Source organism: Ranitomeya imitator, chromosome 2 (genome assembly GCF_032444005.1).
Source record: "Ranitomeya imitator isolate aRanImi1 chromosome 2, aRanImi1.pri, whole genome shotgun sequence".
Lineage (NCBI taxonomy): Eukaryota > Metazoa > Chordata > Amphibia > Anura > Dendrobatidae > Ranitomeya > Ranitomeya imitator.
This window is the reverse complement of record NC_091283.1, coordinates 68,097,588-68,121,714: the sequence shown is the minus strand read 5'-3', so window position 1 is coordinate 68,121,714 and position 24,127 is coordinate 68,097,588. Positions and strand designations below refer to the sequence as shown.

Sequence of the window (24,127 nt, the reverse complement as noted above, 5' to 3'; positions counted from 1 at the left end):
GGCCATTGCAGAATGTTCCACTTTTTTGCACTCATGAACTCCTGGGTAGCTTTGGCTGTATGCTTGGGGTCATTGTCCATCTGTACTATGAAGCGCCGTCCAATCAACTTTGCAGCATTTGGCTGAATCTGGGCTGAAAGTATATCCCGGTACACTTCAGAATTCATCCGGCTACTCTTGTCTGCTCTTATGTCATCAATAAACACAAGTGACCCAGTGCCATTGAAAGCCATGCATGCCCATGCCATCACGTTGCCTCCACCATGTTTTACAGAGGATGTGGTGTGCCTTGGATCATGTGCCGTTCCCTTTCTTCTCCAAACTTTTTTCTTCCCATCATTCTGGTACAGGTTGATCTTTGTCTCATCTGTCCATAGAATACTTTTCCAGAACTGAGCTGGCTTCTTGAGGTGTTTTTCTGCAAATTTAACTCTGGCCTGTCTATTTTTGGTATTGATGAATGGTTTGCATCTAGATGTGAACCCTTTGTATTTACTGTCGTGGAGTCTTCTCTTTACTGTTGGCTTAGAGACAGATACACCTACTTCACTGAGAGTGTTCTGGACTTCAGTTGATGTTGTGAACGGGTTCTTCTTCACCAAATTAAGTATGCGGCGATCATCCACCACTGTTGTCATCCGTGGACGCCCAGGCCTTTTTGAGTTCCCAAGCTCACCAGTCAATTCCTTTTTTCTCAGAATGTACCCAACTGTTGATTTTGCTACTCCAAGCATGTCTGCTATCTCTCTGATGGATTTTTTCTTTTTTTTCAGCCTCAGGATGTTCTGCTTCACCTCAATTGAGAGTTCCTTTGACCGCATGTTGTCTGCTCACAGCAACAGCTTCCAAATGCAAAACCACACACCTGGAATCCACCCCTGACCTTTTAACTACTTCATTGATTACAGGTTAACGAGGGAGACGCCTTCAGAGTTAATTGCAGCCCTTAGAGTCCATTGTCCAATTACTTTTGGTCCCTTGAAAAAGAGGACGCTATGATTACAGAGCTATGATTCCTAAACCCTTTCTCCGATTTGGATGTGGAAACTATCATATTGCAGCTGGGAGTGTGCACTTTCAGCCCATATTATATATATAATTGTATTTCTGAACATGTTTTTGTAAACAGCTAAAATAACAAAACTTGTGTCACTGTCCAAATATTTCTGGCCCTAACTTTATATATATATACAGTGGGGCAAAAAAGTATTTAGTCAGTCAGCAATAGTGCAAGTTCCACCACTCAAAAAGATGAGAGGCGTCTGTAATTTACATCATAGGTAGACCTCAACTATGGGAGACAAACTGAGAAAAAAAAATCCAGAAAATCACATTGTCTGTTTTTTTAACATTTTATTTGCGTATTATGGTGGAAAATAAGTATTTGGTCAGAAACAAAATTTCATCTCAGTACTTTGTAATATATCCTTTGTTGGCAATGACAGTGGTCAAACGTTTTCTGTAAGTCTTCACAAGGTTGCCACACACTGTTGTTGGTATGTTGGCCCATTCCTCCATGCAGATCTCCTCTAGAGCAGTGATGTTTTTGGCTTTTCGCTTGGCAACACGGACTTTCAACTCCCTCCAAAGGTTTTCTATAGGGTTGAGATCTGGAGATCTCCAGGACCTTGAAATGCTTCTTACGAAGCCACTCCTTCGTTGCCCTGGCGGTGTGCTTTGGATCATTGTCATGTTGAAAGACCCAGCCACATTTAATCTTCAATGCCCTTGCTGATGGAAGGAGGTTTGCACTCAAAATCTCACGATACATGGCCCCATTCATTCTTTCATGTACCCGGATCAGTCGTCCTGGCCCCTTTGCAGAGAAACAGCCCCAAAGCATGATGTTTCCACCACCATGCTTTACAGTAGGTATGGTGTTTGATGGATGCAACTCAGTATTCTTTTTCCTCCAAACACGACAAGTTGTGTTTCTGCCAAACAGTTCCAGTTTGGTTTCATCAGACCATAGGACATTCTCCCAAAACTCCTCTGGATCATCCAAATGCTCTCTAGCAAACTTCAGACGGGCCCGGACATGTACTGGCTTAAGCAGTGGGACACGTCTGGCACTGCAGGATCTGAGTCCATGGTGGCATAGTGTGTTACTTATGGTAGGCCTTGTTACATTGGTCCCAGCTCTCTGCAGTTCATTCACTAGGTCCCCCCGCGTGGTTCTGGGATTTTTGCTCACCGTTCTTGTGATCATTCTGACCCCACGGGGTGGGATTTTGCGTGGAGCCCCAGATCGAGGGAGATTATCAGTGGTCTTGTATGTCTTCCATTTTCTAATTATTGCTCCCACTGTTGATTTCTTCACTCCAAGCTGGTTGGCTATTGCAGATTCAGTCTTCCCAGCCTGGTGCAGGGCTACAATTTTGTTTCTGGTGTCCTTTGACAGCTCTTTGGTCTTCACCATAGTGGAGTTTGGAGTCAGACTGTTTGAGGGTGTGCACAGGTGTCTTTTTATACTGATAACAAGTTTAAACAGGTGCCATTACTACAGGTAATGAGTTGAGGAAAGAGGAGAATCTTAAAGAAGAAGTTACAGGTCTGTGAGAGCCAGAAATCTTGATTGTTTGTTTCTGACCAAATACTTATTTTCCACCATAATATGCAAATAAAATGTTAAAAAAACAGACAATGTGATTTTCTGGATTTTTTTTTCTCAGTTTGTCTCCCATAGTTGAGGTCTACCTATGATGTAAATTACAGACGCCTCTCATCTTTTTAAGTGGTGGAACTTGCACTATTGCTGACTGACTAAATACTTTTTTGCCCCACTGTATATATATATATATATATATATATATATATATATATAGTCTTTTAGCCAAAGGGGCGTGATCTTTAACATTTATGGGAGTCTTGTCGAGTACCACTCCCAGTTGGCTATAAGATCACACTTATATAAACAGATGAAGAGGCCATATCTCAGCAGCAAAGGAAAAACACCGGATTTAGGAGAACAGTGACAATTACGCCAGGTGAAAAAATTCCATCTTTCTGGAAAGTGACAGGTCTGCTTTAATAGACCAGCCTAATGATGCACTTACACTGTATAGCAGCTGCCATATAATGCTCTTGTCGTTCTCTAGTCAGGCATCTACTGGGTGAACCTCATTGACTTTTTCTGTGGAGGATGGGCTTTGCTGTTTGCTGCAGTCCTGGAATTAGTGGCAGTCATCTGGATATATGGTACATCTCTAATGATGTTTTGATATATAAATGTATGTCCTGTATATAGAGGGTAACTAAAGCTTAGGGCCCTAGGGTGCAAATAGAGAGGTAATTAATGACATCCAGTACGTTCCAGAATAAGATCACTCTGAAAGATGCTACATTTTTAAAATAAGAAAAGTTAAAAACGAATAAAAAATAAAAGAGCGCATCATCTCTGACATTCAGACCTACACTGATTAAAAAGGAACCTGTCACATTGAATAACGATGATAACCGGCAAATATGGGGTTCATCTACTGGTTAGTAGCATTGTGAAGGTGTCCAGGAGGTGCTGAAAACGCAGCATCCGGGAGAAAAGGAACTATATCCCTCCCGGGAGTCGCCGGCTTTCAGTCGTAAAGGCATGCCGTCGCGGATACAGTCACAGCACGCAGCAAAGTGAGCGGTGGCTGTAAGAACGTCCCAGCAATCTGATTGACAGCCGACATTGTAGTGATATACTACCAGAAGGGATAAAGGTCATTTTTCATGGTTGCCGTACTTTCAGTATGGTGGCCGGGCACTTTCCTATTAACTTGCAGATTTAAGGCTCATCTATATATATAATTGTCTAAGGGTTTTTCCGTCTGTCTGTCTGTCTGTCTTTCTGTCTGTCTGTCTGTCCAGGAAATCCCGCGTCTCTGATTGGTGGAGGCCGCCAAGCCTCGACCAATCAGCGACGGGCACAGTATCGACGTAGAAATCCCGCTTCTCTGATTGGTCCAGGCCGCCAGGCCTCAACCAATCAGCGACAGGCACAGCGACGATGATGTCATAAAGGACGTAGACATCCCGCGTCTCTGATTGGTCGAGGCCGCCAGGCCTCGACCAATCAGCGACGGGCACAGCGACGATGATGTAATAAAGGACGTAGAAATCCCACGTTTCTGATTCAGTGACGGGCACAGTATCGACGTAGATGTCATAATGGTTGCCATGGCGACGATGATGTCATAATGGTTGCCTCGACCAATCAGCGACGGGCACAGTCTGCCGCGAATTCTGGAATCATCATTGTCCATATACTACGGGGACATGCATATTCTAGAATACCCGATGCGTTAGAATCGGGCCACAATCTAGTTTAGACATATGTGTCAATTGGTCCAAGCACGAACCGCTAATCAATGGACTGGCAGTGGTTTTCCCAATTCCGAGCATGACAGCTTCATATATTTCTATAAGGCTGTCATTCTCGGGCCGGGAGAGCTTTGGCCAGTCTGTGCATTACTGTCCTATATCGGACAGATTTGCGCGGACATCTGAGTGAGCCCTACCCGTAGATCTGTAGGTAAATAATGTTATTCAATGTGGGAGGTTCCTTTTTAAAAATGTGGACATCTTCAGTGTTTTTTTTTTTTTACTTAAGGAGGATCTGTTAGTAGGATCAACACTTCTAAGCTGTCTATAAGGACATGTAGGTCATAGGAAGCTGAATAAAATGATACCTTGATATCTGTGATCCGATGTCTTAGGGTATGTGCACACGTCCGGATTTTTAGCGTTTTTTTGCGGAATTTCACTATAAAAACGCTATAAATCCGGTAAAAAAACGCTAACATTATGCACCCTATCTTTTAGAATGCATTCCGCATTTTTTGTGCATATGTTAGCGTTTTTTTCCGCAAAAAAAACGCATTCCGCAAAATAAATGGACATGCTCATTCTTTTTGTGGATTTTTTGCGGATTTCCTATCAAAAAGGACATTCCGGAAAAAAAAAACCGCAAAAAATCCGCGCAAAAAACGCGCAAATTCCGCGAGAAATCTGCGCTTTAAAAGGACGCGGATTTCTGGCAGAATTCTCAGGATTTTGTCAGGAAAAAATCCGTACGTGTGCACATACCCTTATTCCAGAGAAATCTATATTTTTCTTATATGTAAATGAGCTGCTAAAATCTATGGGCGGGACACTGATCTGCATGAGAATCTCCCCCAGAGCTTATTTTTAATAAAAGCGGGCGTTATCAGTGTGAGACATGTTATTAACACAGAACAGCAAAACTGAACTTTGTCTCATAACAAACATGTTAGTAGCTGCAGCTCTCACAGCTCTGCTGTATTGCCACCCTGTCTGCCTGTGAGATGGAAGCTGAAGCTGAGAGAAACCTGCAGATGTGTCAGGTATAATCACACACAGCTCTGCAGTGAGAACAGGAGAGCGTGGAGCAGCCATTACACATCACACTGGCAACACCTTGTTATATTTAAAGTAAGCTCTGGAGGCAGATCTATGTCCGGCCCATATATCTTAACAGCTCATTTACATATTAGAAAAAGTAGACTTCTCTGCAGTAAGATCATAGATATCAAAGTATAATTTTATGTAGCATTCTATGCCCGGAGTGCCCATTTAAATGGATTAGGTGAGTTGAGTCTAGTGACTGATTCCTTTTAAATGCTTGCATTGGTGTACTGAAAAAGTCTGCACTCTTTGCCTTTCTGTAGCCTCTATGTATGAATGAGTTATGTGAGAATCCATTAGTCGGGAGTTTGTATCTTTATTATCTGTCTTTTTTTTAGATCTTCTCAGCTCATTTATGACCACAAACTACAACAAAATTGACCACTCACTTATCTGGTGCCCAACAATGGGGTCTCGCTGCCTGAAACTCCCTCCAGAACAGAATTCCAATGCATTATCTAGGATTAATTATAACATTTCTCTGATTTAGAGTTTTCATTGTATAGAGAAATCCTGAGATCTGGGACCACAAGTCAGTGATATTTTGTAGATATCAGTTACACCTAAGGGCTCATTCAGACGTCCGATCTCCGACTGCAATACACGGACTGGCCGCGGCTCTCCGGACCTGAGACAGCCGCATAGAAATACATGAAGCTGGCACACTGAAGTCAGGAGAGCCGCGGCCAGTACGGCATGGTGGTTGGAGATTGAACCAATTTGCACGGATGTCTGAATTAGCTCGTTGAGTAAATTAGAGTTCACAATGTGGCCAAACTGCATTCGAAAACTGCACTGCACTGACATGTAGTTTTGCCGCAGAACCATATATATGTAAGTGTAAAAATCACGGTAACAGCACAGGTTTTGCACACTGCGTGCCTGAAAATGTAGCCTTGTGTAATTGCTGTTTAACTCCAACAGGTGGCAATAGAGTAATCCTGGATATAGAGATGATGATTGGAAAGAAGCACTGGATCTTCTGGCTGTGGTGGAGGATCTGCTGGTATTTTGTGTCACCTGTACTGTAGCTGTAAGATTCACTCATTTCTAAATAGACAAGAAAACTCACTCAAATATCATCTATCTACAGTAACTATCTATCTATTATCTATCTATTATCTATCTATTATCTATCTATCTATCTATCTATTTATTATCTATTTACAAATAAAAAACTAAGGCAGCACACCAGTTCAGGATGAAAAAATGTGGCTATTTAATTGCCCAAAATAGTGACGTTTCAGCTCAGAATTGTGAGCCTTTCTCAAGCATTTTGGGAAAGTAAATAGCCACATGTTTTCATCCTGAACTAGTGTGCTGCCTTTGTTTTTTGTCTGTATATGGAGGTTTGGTCTTTGCCTTGGAGGCCCGGCACCCAGGAATGCTATCTGCCTGTGCTGCTTCTCTTTTTCTTCTCTTTATTATCTATCTATCTATGGGCAGCACAGTGGTGCAGTGGTTAGCACTGTAGCGCTGGGGTCCTGGGTTCAAATCCCACCAAGGACAACATCTGCAAGGAGTCTGTATGTTCTCCTCATGTTTGCGTGGGTTTCCTCCGGGCACTCCGGTTTCCTCCCACATTCCAAAGACATACCGATAGGGAATTTAGATTGTGAGCCCCATCAGGGACAGCGATGATAATGTGTGCAAAATGTAAAGCGCTGCGGAATATGTTAGTGCTATTTAAAAATAAAGATTATTATTATTATTACCTATCTAACTAAGGCTGGGTTCACATTAGCGTTTGAGTCCGCAGCGTGGTGCTGCAGACTTCTTTCCTTAAGCTCCGCCTACTTCTACATGTGTCCTGCGTACCTATCTTTAACATTGGGTACGCAGGGACATGCGCTGTATGCGGATGCGTCATTTTGATGTGCCCGCCGAATTCAATAAAATGCAACATATTGCGTTCGGTAGGCACGTCAAAAAGACGCACGCATACAACACAAGTCCCTGCGTACCCAATGTTAAAGATAGGTACGCAGGACGCATGCGGAAGTAGTCGGAGCTTAAGGAAAGAAGTCTGCAGCACGACGCTGCAGACTCGAACGCTAATGTGAACTTACCCTGACATTGCATCACTTTTAAAAAAATATAGCTGTTTTCCATGTTGGTGGATTTTTCATAAATGTCCATGATGGCAGGTGCCATTTAAATGTTTGAAATCACAGAAAATACATTGCAATTATTTTATTTTTGCTCACATTTTGCAGGTACTTTTGGTTTGGTCGTTGGTCACCTATGAGGCTGCACCATATGGCGGTGTAAAATATCCCAAATGGGCGATTATCCTCGGCTTCCTTATGGGTGTTTTTTGCCTGATATGGATTCCCATTAAGTCATACAAGCCCCCGGTAACATTTTTCAGGTCAGTATCCCTAATTTGACAGATTTTATGACAGCAGACTGACTATTATTATACTGTGTTAATACTGTTATATATATATATATATATATATATATATACAGTTAGGTCCATATATATTTGGACAGCGACAACATTTTTCTAATTTTGGTTATAGACATTACCACAATGAGTTTTAAGCAAAACAATTCAGATGCAGTTGAAGTTCAGACTTTCAGCTTTCATTTGAGGGTATCCACATTAAAATTGGATGAAGGGTTTAGGAGTTTCAGCTCCTTAACATGTGCCACCCTGTTTTTAAAGGGACCAAAAGTAATTGGACAATTGACTCCAAGGCTATTTTATGGACAGGTGTGGGCAATCCCTTCATTATGTAATTCTCAATTAAGCAGATAAAAGGCCTGGAGTTGATTTGAGGTGCGGTGCTTGCATTTGGAAGGTTTTGTTGTGAAGTAAACATGCGGTCAAAGGAGCTCTCCATGCAGGTGAAACAAGCCATCCTTAAGCTGCGAAAACAGAAAAAAACCATCCGAGAAATTGCTACAATATTAGGAGTGGCAAAATCTACAGTTTGGTACATCCTGAGAAAGAAAGAAAGCACTGGTGAACTCATCAATGCAAAAAGACCTGGGCGCCACGGAAGACAACAGTGGTGGATGATCGCAGAATAATCTCCATGGTGAAGAGAAACCACTTCTCAACAGCCAACCAAGTGAACAACACTCTCCAGGAGGTCGGCGTATCAATATCCAAATCTACCATAAAGAGAAGACTGTATGAAAGTAAATACAGAGGGTTCACTGCACGGTGCAAGCCACTCATAAGCATCAAGAATAAAAAGGCTAGACTGGACTAGGTCCTGGTTATGGTCCTAGGTCCTGGTTATGGGGGACTTTAACTACCCGGATATTAACTGGGAAACAGAAACCTGTGAAACCCATAAAGGCAACAGGTTTCTGCTAATAACCAAGAAAAATTATCTTTCACAATTGGTGCAGAATCCAACCAGAGGAGCAGCACTTTTAGACCTAATACTATCTAATAGACCTGACAGAATAACAAATCTGCAGGTGGTTGGGCATTTAGGAAATAGCGACCACAATATTGTGCAGTTTCACCTGTCTTTCACTAGGGGGACTTGTCAGGGAGTCACAAAAACATTGAACTTTAGGAAGGCAAAGTTTGAACAGCTTAGAGATGCCCTTAATCTGGTAGACTGGGACAATATCCTCAGAAATGAGAATACAGATAATAAATGGGAAATGTTTAAGAACATCCTAAATAGGCAGTGTAAGCGGTTTATACCTTGTGGGAATAAAAGGACTAGAAATAGGAAAAACCCAATGTGGCTAAACAAAGAAGTAAGACAGGCAATTAACAGTAAAAAGAAAGCATTTGCACTACTAAAGCAGGATGGCACCATTGAAGCTCTAAAAAACTATAGGGAGAAAAATACTTTATCTAAAAAACTAATTAAAGCTGCCAAAAAGGAAACAGAGAAGTACATTGCTAAGGAGAGTAAAACTAATCCCAAACTGTTCTTCAACTATATCAATAGTAAAAGAATAAAAACTGAAAATGTCGGCCCCTTAAAAAATAGTGAGGAAAGAATGGTTGTAGATGACGAGGAAAAAGCTAATATATTAAACACCTTCTTCTCCACGGTATTCACAGTGGAAAATGAAATGCTAGGTGAAATCCCAAGAAACAATGAAAACCCTATATTAAGGGTCACCAATCTAACCCAAGAAGAGGTGCGAAACCGGCTAAATAAGATTAAAATAGATAAATCTCCGGGTCCGGATGGCATACACCCACGAGTACTAAGAGAACTAAGTAATGTAATAGATAAACCATTATTTCTTATTTTTAGGGACTCTATAGCGACAGGGTCTGTTCCGCAGGACTGGCGCATAGCAAATGTGGTGCCAATATTCAAAAAGGGCTCTAAAAGTGAACCTGGAAATTATAGGCCAGTAAGTCTAACCTCTATTGTTGGTAAAATATTTGAAGGGTTTCTGAGGGATGTTATTCTGGATTATCTCAATGAGAATAACTGTTTAACTCCATATCAGCATGGGTTTATGAGAAATCGCTCCTGTCAAACCAATCTAATCAGTTTTTATGAAGAGGTAAGCTATAGACTGGACCACGGTGAGTCATTGGACGTGGTATATCCCGATTTTTCCAAAGCGTTTGATACCGTGCCGCACAAGAGGTTGGTACACAAAATGAGAATGCTTGGTCTGGGGGAAAATGTGTGTAAATGGGTTAGTAACTGGCTTAGTGATAGAAAGCAGAGGGTGGTTATAAATGGTATAGTCTCTAACTGGGTCGCTGTGACCAGTGGGGTACCGCAGGGGTCAGTATTGGGACCTGTTCTCTTCAACATATTCATTAATGATCTGGTAGAAGGTTTACACAGTAAAATATCGATATTTGCAGATGATACAAAACTATGTAAAGCAGTTAATACAAGAGAAGATAGTATTCTGCTACAGATGGATCTGGATAAGTTGGAAACTTGGGCTGAAAGGTGGCAGATGAGGTTTAACAATGATAAATGTAAGGTTATACACATGGGAAGAGGGAATCAATATCACCATTACACACTGAACGGGAAACCACTGGGTAAATCTGACAGGGAGAAGGACTTGGGGATCCTAGTTAATGATAAACTTACCTGGAGCAGCCAGTGCCAGGCAGCAGCTGCCAAGGCAAACAGGATCATGGGGTGCATTAAAAGAGGTCTGGATACACATGATGAGAGCATTATACTGCCTCTGTACAAATCCCTAGTTAGACCGCACATGGAGTACTGTGTCCAGTTTTGGGCACCGGTGCTCAGGAAGGATATAATGGAACTAGAGAGAGTACAAAGGAGGGCAACAAAATTAATAAAGGGGATGGGAGAACTACAATACCCAGATAGATTAGCGAAATTAGGATTATTTAGTCTAGAAAAAAGACGACTGAGGGGCGATCTAATAACCATGTATAAGTATATAAGGGGACAATACAAATATCTCGCTGAGGATCTGTTTATACCAAGGAAGGTGACGGGCACAAGGGGGCATTCTTTGCGTCTGGAGGAGAGAAGGTTTTTCCACCAACATAGAAGAGGATTCTTTACTGTTAGGGCAGTGAGAATCTGGAATTGCTTGCCTGAGGAGGTGGTGATGGCGAACTCAGTCGAGGGGTTCAAGAGAGGCCTGGATGTCTTCCTGGAGCAGAACAATATTGTATCATACAATTATTAGGTTCTGTAGAAGGACGTAGATCTGGGTATTTATTATGATGGAATATAGGCTGAACTGGATGGACAAATGTCTTTTTTCGGCCTTACTAACTATGTTACTATGTTACTATGACTTTGCTAAAAAACATCTAAAAAATCCAGCACAGTTCTGGAAGAACATTCTTTGGACAGATGAAACCAAGATCAACCTCTACCAGAATGATGGAAAGAGAAAAGTGTGGCGAAGGCGTGGTACAGCTCATGATCCAAAGCATACCACATCATCTGTAAAACACGGCGGAGGCAGTGTGATGGCTTGGGCATGCATGGCTGCCAGTTGCACTGGGTCACTAGTGTTTATTGATGATGTGACACAGGACAGAAGCAGCTGAATGAATTCTGAGGTATTCAGAGACATACTGTGTGCTCAGATCCAGCCAAATGCAGCCAAACTGATTGGTCGTCGTTTCATACTACAGATGGACAATGACCCAAAACAAAGCCAAAGCAACCCAGGAGTTTATTAAAGCAAAGAAGTGGAATATTCTTGAATGGCCAAGTCAGTAACCTGATCTCAACCCAATTGAGCAGCATTTCACTTGTTAAAGACTAAACTTCAGATAGAAAGGCCCTCAAACAAACAGCAACTGAAAACCACCGCAGTGAAGGCCTGGCAGAGCATCAAAAAGGAGGAAACACAGCGTCTGGTGATGTCCATGAGCTCAAGACTTCAGGCAGTCATTGCCAACAAAGGGTTTTTAACCAAGTGCTAAAAATGAACATTTTATTTAAAATTATTGAATCTGTCCAATTACTTTTGGTCCTTTTAAAAACAGGGTGGCACATGTTAAGGATCTGAAACTCCTAAACCCTTCATCCAATTTTAATGTGGATACCCTCAAATGAAAGCTGAAAGTCTGAACTTCAACTGCATCTGAATTGTTTTGTTTAAAATTCATTGTGGCAATGTCTATAACCAAAATTAGAAAAATGTTGTCTCTGTCCAAATATATATGGACCTAACTGTATATATATTTTTTTATGCTTATACGCCCTGTTCACGTCATGGCTCCACACGCCGTAGAAAGTTGCCAATCATAGATGAGAGAATCTGCCAAAACGTGAATCTGAATCCAATGTGAATTGAATGTGCATTCTTATATTAAGAGATCTTTCCAGACCCCAGAACATAATAAACATAGGTAAAAAAAATAGTCACCTGGCCCTCACATGTCCAGCCACGAAATCCAGCTCAATTCTGGTCAGATACGTTGGTCCTGTCTTCAATGGCATCTTTAGCACCCCCGGCACTTATTAAATAGAAGGCCACATGACAAGAAGTCACTGGAGGCTGATCAGGATTATTTGACCAGATCAGGACCAGGTGAGCATTTTGATATTTTTATCCCCCTCCTGCCAACCACTATTTTGAAAGAATTCACCTGAAATGATTCACTCATTTCTACTGCAAATTTAAACATCGGCTTATTTATCTCATGCATATTTTTCCTTCACAGCGCATTGTGAAGTGTTGTAGACCAACTGAGAACTGGGACCCCCGCCTGCCAAGTAACCGCGGTGAGAGGTACCAGAATATGAAGGACGACACTGATAAGGAAGACAATAATGAAGTTGAGATACCAGATCTTAAATGTTTGGATAACTCCTCATTTCAGAAAGACTGAAAGATATATTTCATCTTAGTCCTCTCAGCTATTTTTTTGGACTCTCTACAGAAGACACTTTTTATTGCTCAGGTCAATTATAAAGAATTTGCACCTTGATGTTAGAACTGTGTATTCGTGCATAAGTCACTTAATCTTGGAAAACTAGGCCCAAGACCTTCTGTACAGAATATAGTAATAACTGCAAGATTAAACGTTGTAAATATCAAGTTAGGGAAAAACATCTTCTGCCTCGGGATGTTTAAGACGTAAGCTACCAGTGGAAAGATGGATATGTAAGAATGGTGGACTGTACGGTCGCGTTCCTACCCCTGAAGTCACCGATCGCATTGTATTATGCATTATAATGGGAACAATGTTATGCATCTTTCATGTGTGTATATACAGTTAGGGCCAGAAATATTTGGACAGTGACACAAGTTTTGTTATTTTAGCTGTTTACAAAAACATGTTCAGAAATACAATTATATATATAATATGGGCTGAAAGTGCACACTCCCAGCTGCAATATGATAGTTTCCACATCCAAATCGGAGAAAGGGTTTAGGAATCATAGCTCTGTAATCATAGCGTCCTCTTTTTCAAGGGACCAAAAGTAATTGGACAATGGACTCTAAGGGCTGCAATTAACTCTGAAGGCGTCTCCCTCGTTAACCTGTAATCAATGAAGTAGTTAAAAGGTCAGGGGTGGATTCCAGGTGTGTGGTTTTGCATTTGGAAGCTGTTGCTGTGAGCAGACAACATGCGGTCAAAGGAACTCTCAATTGAGGTGAAGCAGAACATCCTGAGGCTGAAAAAAAAGAAAAAATCCATCAGAGAGATAGCAGACATGCTTGGAGTAGCAAAATCAACAGTTGGGTACATTCTGAGAAAAAAGGAATTGACTGGTGAGCTTGGGAACTCAAAAAGGCCTGGGCGTCCACGGATGACAACAGTGGTGGATGATTGCCGCATACTTAATTTGGTGAAGAAGAACCCGTTCACAACATCAACTGAAGTCCAGAACACTCTCAGTGAAGTAGGTGTATCTGTCTCTAAGTCAACAGTAAAGAGAAGACTCCATGACAGTAAATACAAAGGGTTCACATCTAGATGCAAACCATTCATCAATACCAAAAATAGACAGGCCAGAGTTAAATTTGCAGAAAAACACCTCAAGAAGCCAGCTCAGTTCTGGAAAAGTATTCTATGGACAGATGAGACAAAGATCAACCTGTACCAGAATGATGGGAAGAAAAAAGTTTGGAGAAGAAAGGGAACGGCACATGATCCAAGGCACACCACATCCTCTGTAAAACATGGTGGAGGCAACGTGATGGCATGGGCATGCATGGCTTTCAATGGCACTGGGTCACTTGTGTTTATTGATGACATAAGAGCAGACAAGAGTAGCCGGATGAATTCTGAAGTGTACCGGGATATACTTTCAGCCCAGATTCAGCCAAATGCTGCAAAGTTGATTGGACGGCGCTTCATAGTACAGATGGACAATGACCCCAAGCATACAGCCAAAGCTACCCAGGAGTTCATGAGTGCCAAAAAGTGGAACATTCTGCAATGGCCAAGTCAATCTCCAGATCTAAACCCAATTGAGCATGCATTTCACTTGCTCAAATCCAGACTTAAGACGGAAAGACCCACAAACAAGCAAGACCTGAAGGCTGCGGCTGTAAAGGCCTGGCAAAGCATTAAGAAGGAGGAAACCCAGCGTTTGGTGATGTCCATGGGTTCCAGACTTAAGGCAGTGATTGCCTCCAAAGGATTTGCAACAAAATATTGAAAATAAAAATATTTTGTTTGGGTTATGTTTATTTGTCCAATTACTTTTGACCTCCTAAAATGTGGAGTGTTTGTAAAGAAATGTGTACAATTCCTACATTTTCTATCAGATATTTTTGTTCAACCCTTCAAATTAAACGTTACAATCTGCACTTGAATTCTGTTGTAGAGGTTTCATTTCAAATCCAATGTGGTGGCATGCAGAGGCCAACTCGCGAAAATTGTGTCACTGTCCAAATATTTCTGGCCCTAACTGTATATATATATATATATATATATATATATATATATATATATATATATATATATATATATATATATATATATGCATATATATATATATATATATATATATACTGTTCAAAAGTTTGGGGTCACTTAGAAATTTCCTTCAAAGAAAAGGACAGTTTTTTCCAATGAAGCTAACATTAAATAATTCGTAAATGATTATTTATTATTATTATTTATTAATATAGCACCATTGATTCCATGGTGCTGTACATGAGAAGGGGTTACATACAAATTACAGATATCACTTACGATAAACAATTACAGACTGATACAGAGGGGAGAGGACCCTGCCCTTCCAGGCTTACATTCTACATGAAGGTGGGAAAGGAGACAGTAGGTTGAGGGTTGCAGGAGCTCCGGTGTTGGTGAGGCAGTAGCTTTGATAGTGATGAGGAGGCAGCGGGGTCAGTGCAGGCTGTAGGCTTTCCTGAAGAGGTGGGTTTTCAGGTTCCGTCTGTGGTTGATAGTCGGATGTGTTGGGGCAAAGAATTCCAGAGGACGGGGGATATTCCCGGTAGAAGTCTTGGAGGGGGTTGGGTGAGGAGCAAATAAGTATGGGGGAGAGAAGGAGGTCTTGGGAGGACCAGAGATTACGTGAGGGAAGATATCGGGAGACTAGTTCAGAGATATATGGAGGAGACAGGTTATAATAATAATAATAATAATAATTTTATTTATATAGCGCCAACATATTCCGCAGCGCTTTACAAATTATAGAGGGGACTTGTACAGACAATAGACATTACAGCATAACAGAAATACAGTTCAAAACAGATACCAGGAGGAGTGAGGGCCCTGCTCGCAAGCTTACAAACTATGGGGAAAAGGGGAGACACGAGAGGTGGATGGTAACAATTGCTTTAGTTATTCGGACCAGCTATAGTGTAAGGCTCAGGTGTTCATGTAAAGCTGCATGAACCAGTTACCTGCCTAAGTATGTAGCAGTACAGACACAGAGGGCTAATACTGCATAAAGTGTATGAGAACATGATGCGAGGAACCTTTTTTTTTTTTTTTTATTATAAATAGGCCACACAGGGATCGTTAGGTTAATGCATTGAGGCGGTAGGCCAGTCTGAACAAATGAGTTTTTAGGGCACGCTTAAAACTGTGGGGATTGGGGATTAATCGTATTAACCTAGGTAGTGCATTCCAAAGAATCGGCGCAGCACGTGTAAAGTCTTGGAGACGGGAGTGGGAGGTTCTGATTATTGAGGATGCTAACCTGAGGTCATTAGCGGAGCGGAGGGCACGGGTAGGGTGGTAGACTGATACCAGGGAGGAGATGTAGGGTGGTGCTGAGCCATGGAGTGCTTTGTGGATGAGGGTAGTAGTTTTGTACTGGATTCTGGAGTGGATGGGTAGCCAGTGTAATGACTGGCACAGTCACAGGTTATGGATGGCACTGGCAATGGATATGCACTGGCACAGGTTATGGATGGCTTTGTAGGTCAGTATTAGTAATTTGAACTGGATAAGCTGAGGGAATGGGAGCCAGTGAAGAGATTTGCAGAGGGGGGAAGCGGAGGAGTAACGAGAAGAGAGATTAATTAGTCGGGCAGCAGAGTTAAGGATGGACTGGAGAGGTGTAAGGGAGTTAGCAGGGAGGCCACAGTAGTTGAGGCGGGAGATGATGAGGGCATGCACAAGCATTTTAGTAGATTGACGGTTGAGGAAAGGATGGATTCTGGAGATATTTTTGAGCTGAAGGCGACAGGAGGTGGAAAGAGCTTGGATGTATGGTTTGAAGAAAAGGGCAGAGTCAAGGGTTACTCCGAGGCAGCGGACTTCTGGTATGAGGGAAAGCGTGATGCCGTTAATTTCGATAGATAGGTCAGGTAAGGAAGACCTGTGAGATGGAGGAAAGATGATGAGTTCAGATTTGTCCACACTGAGTTTGAGGAAGCGAGGGGAGAAGAAGGAGGATATGGCTGATAGACACTCCAGGATTCTGGACAGCAGAGAGGTGACTTCTGGGCCACAAAGGTAGATCTGAGTGTCATCAGCATATAGATGGTATTGGAAGCCATAGAACTTTATGAGTTGTCCCTGGCCAAGTGTATAGATTGAGAAGAGTAAGGGTTCTAGAACAGAGCCTTGGGTGACTCCAACAGAGAGAGTGTGGGATGAGGAGGTAGTGTGGGAGAAGCTGAATGTGCAGTTGGAAAGGTATGAGGAGATCCAGGATAGGGCGAGGTCTTTGATGCCAAAGGAGGAGAGGATCTGTAGGAGGCAGAGGACAGGTCTAGGAGTAGGAATATAGAGCATTGTCCTTAAGCTTTGGCTGTAAGTAGGTCATTGGTAATTTTGATCAGGGCAGTCTCAGTTGAGTGATGGGGCTGAAACCAGATTGTAGATTGTCAAAGAGCAAGTTGGATGAGAGGTGGGAGAAAAGTTCAGCTTGGATGTGCTGCTCATACACTTTATACATTGTTAATGTGGTAAATGACTATTCTAGCTGCAAACGTCTGGTTTGTAATGCAATATCTTCATAGGTGTATAGAGGCCCATTTCCAACAACCATGACTCCAGTGTTCTTATGGTACTTTGTATTTGCTAATTGTGTAAGAAGGCTAATGGGTGGTTAGTAGGGTTGAGCGAAACGGGTCGAAATTTTTCAAAAGTCGCCGACTTTTGGCAAGGTCGGGTTTCATGAAACCCGACCCAACCCCAGTGTGGGGTCGGCCATGAAGTCGGCGATCTTTTGAATCTAGAATCGGAATTCCGATACCGATTCCCGATATGTTTAAGATATCGGGAACTGGTATCGGAATTCAGATTTAAGTGTAAAATAAAGAATTAAAATAAAAAATATCGCAATACTTACCCTCTGACGCGCCCTGGTACTAACCGGGAACCTTCCTTCCTTAGAATCAGCCTTCCAGGACCCTGCGGTGAAGTCGCGGTGACGTCGCGGCTTGTGATTGGCCGCGCGGCCGCCCATGTGACCGCTCGCGCGGCCAATCACAAGCCGCGACGTCACCCGCGACGTCACCGAAGGTCCTGGAAGGGCTGATTCTTAGGAAGGAAGGCTGCCGGAAAGAAGCAGGGCGTGTCCGAGGGTGAGTATATTCCTATTAGGTATATACTCACCCTCGGACGCGCCCTGCTTCTTTCCGGCAGCCTTCCTTCCTAACAATCAGCTCTTCCAGGACCTTCGGTGACGTCGCGGGTGACGTCGCGGCTTGTGATTGGCCGCGTGAGCGGTCACATGGGCGGCCGCGCGGCCAATCACAAGCCGCGACGTCACCGCGACGTCACCGCAAGGTCCTGGAAGGCTGAAGGAAGGTTCCCGGTTAGTACCAGGGCGCGTCAGAGGGTAAGTATTGCGATATTTTTATTTTAATTCTTTATTTTACACTAAAATATGGATCGCAGGGCCTGAAGGAGAGTTTCCGCTCCTTCAGACCCTGGGAACCATGGAAACCCAATGCACTGCATTGGGTTTCGGGTTTCGTCCGACCCCGACCCCGACTTTTTTATAGGATCGGCCGATTTCACTCGACCCGACTTTTTCAAAAGTCGGGTTTCGTGAAACCCGACCCGATCCTATAAAAGTAAAGGTCGCTCAACCCTAGTGGTTAGAATACCCTTGAAAACCCTTGTGCAAGCACAGCTGAAAACAGTTTGACTGATTAGAGAACCTATAAACCTGATCTTCCTTTGAGCTAGCTGAGAATCTGGAGCATTACATTTGTTGGTTCCATTAAACTCTCAAAATGGCCAGAAAAAAGAACTTTCATGTGAAACTCGACAGTCTATTCTTGTTTTTAGAAATGAAGGCTATTCCATGCGAGAAATTGCCAAGAAACTGAAGATTTCCGACAATGGTGTGTACTACTCTCTTCAGAGGAGAGCACAAACAGGCTCTAGCCAGAGTAGAAAGAGAAGTGGGAGGCCCCGCTGCACAACTGAGCAACAAGACAAGTACACTAGAATCTGTGTTAGGGGTCGAGTTCCCGCCTCTGCACAGGGGGTATCTCGAGCCATCTCCGCTGTGGTCTCCCATTCTTCTCCTGCTGCAGTGGAGCCTGCTCAGCGGAGACGTCGGTCCCAGCGTCTTGCTCAGTCCCACTCTGTACAAAGAGTTACTGCTGCTTTTCCTGCTTCTGCCATTGAAGTCAGTGCTGGGCAGCGGCGAGCAGACGCTTCTGGGACTAAGTCCTGCTTTTCTCGTTCTGAGCACGCCCTGAGTAAGATCTCTCAGTGGAGATCGAGGGTCACATGGTCAGATACGGCACCTAAGTCCATTGGTCCTTTCAGGAAGGTCCTGTAGGTGCTAGGACTATGTCCCGCTTTGCACACACTGAGCATGCCCAGGGCAAGATCTCTCAGTGGAGATTTAGGGTCACATGCTCAGGTATGGCAGTCTCTCATTGGTCCTTCTAGGAAGGTCTTTTACTTGCTGCAGCTATATAAGACTCGAATGGCTGCACGGCAATGCGCTAGTATCAAATGTGTTCTGGCTTATGCCAGTGGATACGATACCACTCTGTTCTTATGTGGTCTGAAGCTGTTAGCATTGGGACTGTACACTCAGGCAGGCAGCTAGCGTCATTGGGGGCAATTAGCCTTGGCTTAGCATCTGGTTCATTCATGTGTGCGGTTAGCACAGAAGAGTTCCAGAGTAAGCACAACCCTAGTTAGGGTATTAGTTTTGTGTACAGCGTGACTCTGTGAGGCAACAGAGTTCGCTAACAGTTCACACAGGGTGAAGCTTAACCCACGTGTGAGATCAGAGTCCATCCGCCATTACTTAGCAGCAGATATCTCTGTACGGTGGACCCCGGGCTGCAAACACACCTTGTAGCTACTTACCTATTACTCGGTGCATTCCACTAGCCCTAAAGGCCCCTTCACATTAAGCGACGCTGCAGCGATACCGACAACGATCCGGATCGCTGCAGCATCGCTGTTTGGTCACTGGAGAGCTGTCACACAGACAGCTCTCCAGCGACCAACGATCCCGAAGTCCCCGGGTAACCAGGTTAAACATCGGGTAACTAAGCGCAGGGCCGCGCTTAGTTACCCGATGTTTACCCTGGTTACCAGCGTAAAAGTAAAAAAAAAAAAACAGCACATACTTACCTACCGCTGTCTGTCCCCGGCGCTGTGCTCTGCACTCCACCTGTACTGGCTGTGAGCACAGCGGCCGGAAAGCAGAGCGGTGACGTCACCGCTCTGCTTTCCGGCTGACCGACGCTCACAGCCAGTACAGGAGGAGTGCAGAGCACAGCGCCGGGGACAGACAGCAGTAGGTAAGTATGTACTGTTTGTTTTTTTTTACTTTTACGCTGGTAACCAGGGTAAACATCGGGTAACTAAGCGCGGCCCTGCGCTTAGTTACCCAATGTTTACCCTGGTTACCAGTGAAGACATCGCTGGATCGGTGTCACACACGCCGATCCAGCGATGTCCACGGGAGATCCAGCGACGAAATAAAGTCCTGGACTTTGTTCAGCGACCAACGATCTCCCAGCAGGGGCCTGATCGTTGGTCGCTGTCACACAGAACGATTTCCTTAACGATATCGTTGCTACGTCACAAAAAGCAACGATATCGTTAACGATATCGTTATGTGTGAAGGTACCTTAACAGTCTGTAGTTTGAGAAATCGACACCTCACAGGTCCTCAAATGGCAGCTTCATTAAATAGTACACGCAAAACGCTAGTGTGGCCTTCAGGGCAGAGTGGCAAAGAAAAAGCCATATCTGAGACTGGCTAATAAAAGGAAAAGATTAATATGGGCAAAAGAACACAGATATTGGACAGAGGAAAATTGGAAAAAAGTGTTATGGATAGATGAATCCAAGTTTGAGGTGTTTGGATCACACAGAAGAACATGTGTGAGACGCAGAACAACTGAAAAGATGCTGGAAGAGTGCCTGACGCCATCTGTCAAGCATGGTGGAGGTAATGTGATGGTCTGGGGTTGCTTTGGTGCTGGTAAAGTGGGAGATTTGTACAAGGTAAAAGGGGTTTTGAATAAAGAAGGCTATCACTCCATTTTGCAACCCAATGCCATAGCCTGTGGACAGCGCTTGATTGGAGCCAATTTCATCCTACAACAGGACAATGACCCAAAGCACACCTCCAAATTATGCAAGAACTATTTAGGGGAGAAGCAGGCAGCTGGTATTCTATCTGTAATGGAGTGGCCAGCGCAGTCACCAGATCTCAACCCCATTGAGCTGTTGTGGGAGCAGCTTGACCGTATGGTGCGCAAAAAGTGCCCATCAATCCAAAGCAACTTGTTGGAGGGGCTTCTGGAAGCATGGGGTGAAATTTCTCCAGATTACCTCAGCAAATTAACTGCTAGAATGCCAAAGGTCCGCAATGCTATAATTGCTGCAAAGGGAGCATTCTTTGATTAAAGAAAAGTTTGAAGGAGAAAATTATTATTTCAAATAAAAATCTTTTTTTCGAACCTTATCAATGTCTGGACTAGACTAGATTTTAAATTCATTTGGCAACTCATTTGATTAATAAAAGTATGTGTTTTCATGGAAAACACAAAATTGTCTGGGTGACCAGAAACTTTTGAATGGTAGTGTATATACATATTTATAATATATTTATATATATTGATATAGCAATGTGGGATGTACAGAGTGTGACATGTGTTACTGTCGGGCAATGGGTACAATATAAGTGTAATATACTCAGTGCATAGTGTCATAGGATATAATGTATAAGTACTGTGTGGTAATACTTAATTTGCAATGCGGGACAAGCCTAGGATAAGATATAAGTTAAGATAAGCTACAGTTAATGTTTAGGGACTAGCCCATAGTGGGAGAAAGCTAGTAAGGTTAGAAAAGGGACTTACTTCCTGGTTATAGTCAGATAGGGAAGTGTGTGAACCAAGGTCAAGTTCAGTGCTGTAGGAGACAGCCAGAAGCTATTGTTCTGGGCAGTGGGAGGCCTTACTGGAATACCTTGCGGATAGTCCTGAAGCATCCTAAGCTGAAGGCTGACATAGAGGCTAGGAAGAGCATCATGTCCTCTGGCATACAGGGGAAGATGAAAGCAGAACCATGAAAAGGGAAGGTAACGTATTCTCGGGTGTACTGGGGAACTGGATAGGACATTCCTGCGGCTAGCAGAGCCAGTAAATGTAGGGGAAGTCCAGGAGGAATGGATAGCAATGCTGCAAATGTGTCATGTTGAAGAAACAAGGAATAAGAAATATTGTGCCCACTATTGCTTGTTATCATCTGATGAACTCAAACTGTCCAGTAGACTGTTGTGTGTTGAAATGAACTGTGTGTTCCCTGAGTGCGGCGGCTCCTACAAGTGAGTGTCTACAAGTGAGGGCAGGGCTGCCACTAGAAATTTTGGGGCCCCATACTGGCAAAATTTTCGGGGCCCCCTTGAGACTCCGCCCAGGCTCCACCCCAGCCCCGCCTCCAGGCTCCACCCCTCGAACTGTCCACAGTCCCACCGCTCTCTCTTGGAAAATCTCCACTTCTCACCTATCACACATTAACAGTTCCCATCACCAGATCACACATATAGCCGGCAGCTTTTGTTTTGGCCAAAAGATTTTTTAAACCGCCACCAGAACACGGTAGACACTTTTGGCCGGGCCCTACTGTACTGTAACCTACTAAATATTTGTTAAAATATGCAATACAATTTAGGTATATTGTTATTTATTTTTCAATTTTTAAAATGACCTATAATACTACATACAAGGAACAAATACCACAACACTATGACCAGATGACATATTACCACCACAGTGATCGAATAATATAAAATACAAGGAACAAATACCACAACACCATGACCAGACCGCATATTACCACCACAGTGACTGAATACTACAATACTGATCAGTAATAAAAAAAAAACAACCACAATACTATCACCATCAGTGCCATTATACACAGGAGATCTGTAATTAGTAAGCAGTGTCTGTGTACAGGTAATACAGTGATCACCGGTGACATTATACACAGGAGCTCTGTATATAGTATACAGTGTATAGTGTCAGTGTATAGTTAACACTGACTCACCAGTGACGTCTCTAGGTGAAGTCCTTCATCTTTCATCCAGCACAGACCGCCATCATTTCTTCCAGCCAGGACTCGTCTCTGCAGGAAATAACACAGTTATCTCGAGTTCCACTTGCAGAATACATTACTTAATTTTCACAGCCTCTACATTACACCACATAAAGAAGGTGACATAGTATCACTCTGCACAGTAACAGGACCTCCCCCCATTTAAAACAGTATACTCAAAAAATAAAATAAATACATCACTGCAATAATAATATCCCTTAATTAGCCCCTATGATAATATTCGCCATCCTAGCCCCCGTGTGTCTCATTGCAGGCTCCAGCCATATGTTCTCCCATCCTGCCCTCATGAGTATCCATTCTGCCCCATATGATCTCCCCATCCTGCCCCATCTGTCTCCATCGTATCCATCCTGCCCCATCTGTCTCCAATCCTGCCCCATCTGTCTCCATTCTGCCCCATCTGTTTCCAATCCTGCCCCATCTGTGTCCAGCACTCTGCCCCATCTGTGTCCAGCACTCTGCCCCATCTGTTTCCAATCCTGCCCCATCTGTGTCCAGCACTCTGCCCCATCTGTGTTCAGCACTCTGCCCCATCTGTGTCCAATCCTGCCCCATCTGTGTCCAGCGCTCTGCCCCATCTCTGTCCAGCGCTCTGCCCCATCTCTGTCCAGCGCTCTGCCCCATCTCTGTCCAGCGCTCTGCCCCATCTCTGTCCAGCGCTCTGCCCCATCTCTGTCCAGCGCTCTGCCCCATCTCTGTCCAGCGCTCTGCCCCATCTCTTCCCAGCGCTCTGCCCCATCTCTTCCCAGCGCTCTGCCCCATCTCTTCCCAGCGCTCTGCCCCATCTCTTCCCAGCGCTCTGCCCCATCTCTTCCCAGCACTCTGCCCCATCTCTGCCCAGCACTCTGCCCCATCTCTTCCCAGCACTCTGCCCCATCTCTGCCCAGCACTCTGCCCCATCTCTGCGCAGCACTCTGCCCCATCTCTGTCCAGCACTCTGCCCCATCTCTGTCCAGCACTCTGCCCCATCTCTGTCCAGCACTCTGCCCCATCTCTGTCCAGCACTCTGCCCCATCTCTGTCCAGCACTCTGCCCCATCTCTGTCCAGCACTCTGCCCCATCTCTGTCCAGCACTCTGCCCCATCTCTGTCCAGCACTCTGCCCCATCTCTTCCCAGCACTCTGCCCAGCACTCTGCCCCATCTCTGCCCAGCACTCTGCCCCATCTCTGCCCAGCACTCTGCCCCATCTCTGCGCAGCACTCTGCCCCATCTCTGTCCAGCACTCTGCCCCATCTCTGTCCAGCACTCTGCCCCATCTCTGTCCAGCA

General features: G+C 43.9%; 1 pseudogene; it reads left to right on the top strand.

The window, feature by feature from the left end:
* Positions 1-12,697, top strand: part of LOC138666260 (sodium- and chloride-dependent neutral and basic amino acid transporter B(0+)-like) — a 67,265-nt pseudogene extending 54,568 nt beyond the window's left edge.
* The last annotated feature ends 11,430 nt before the right edge of the window (positions 12,698-24,127 follow it).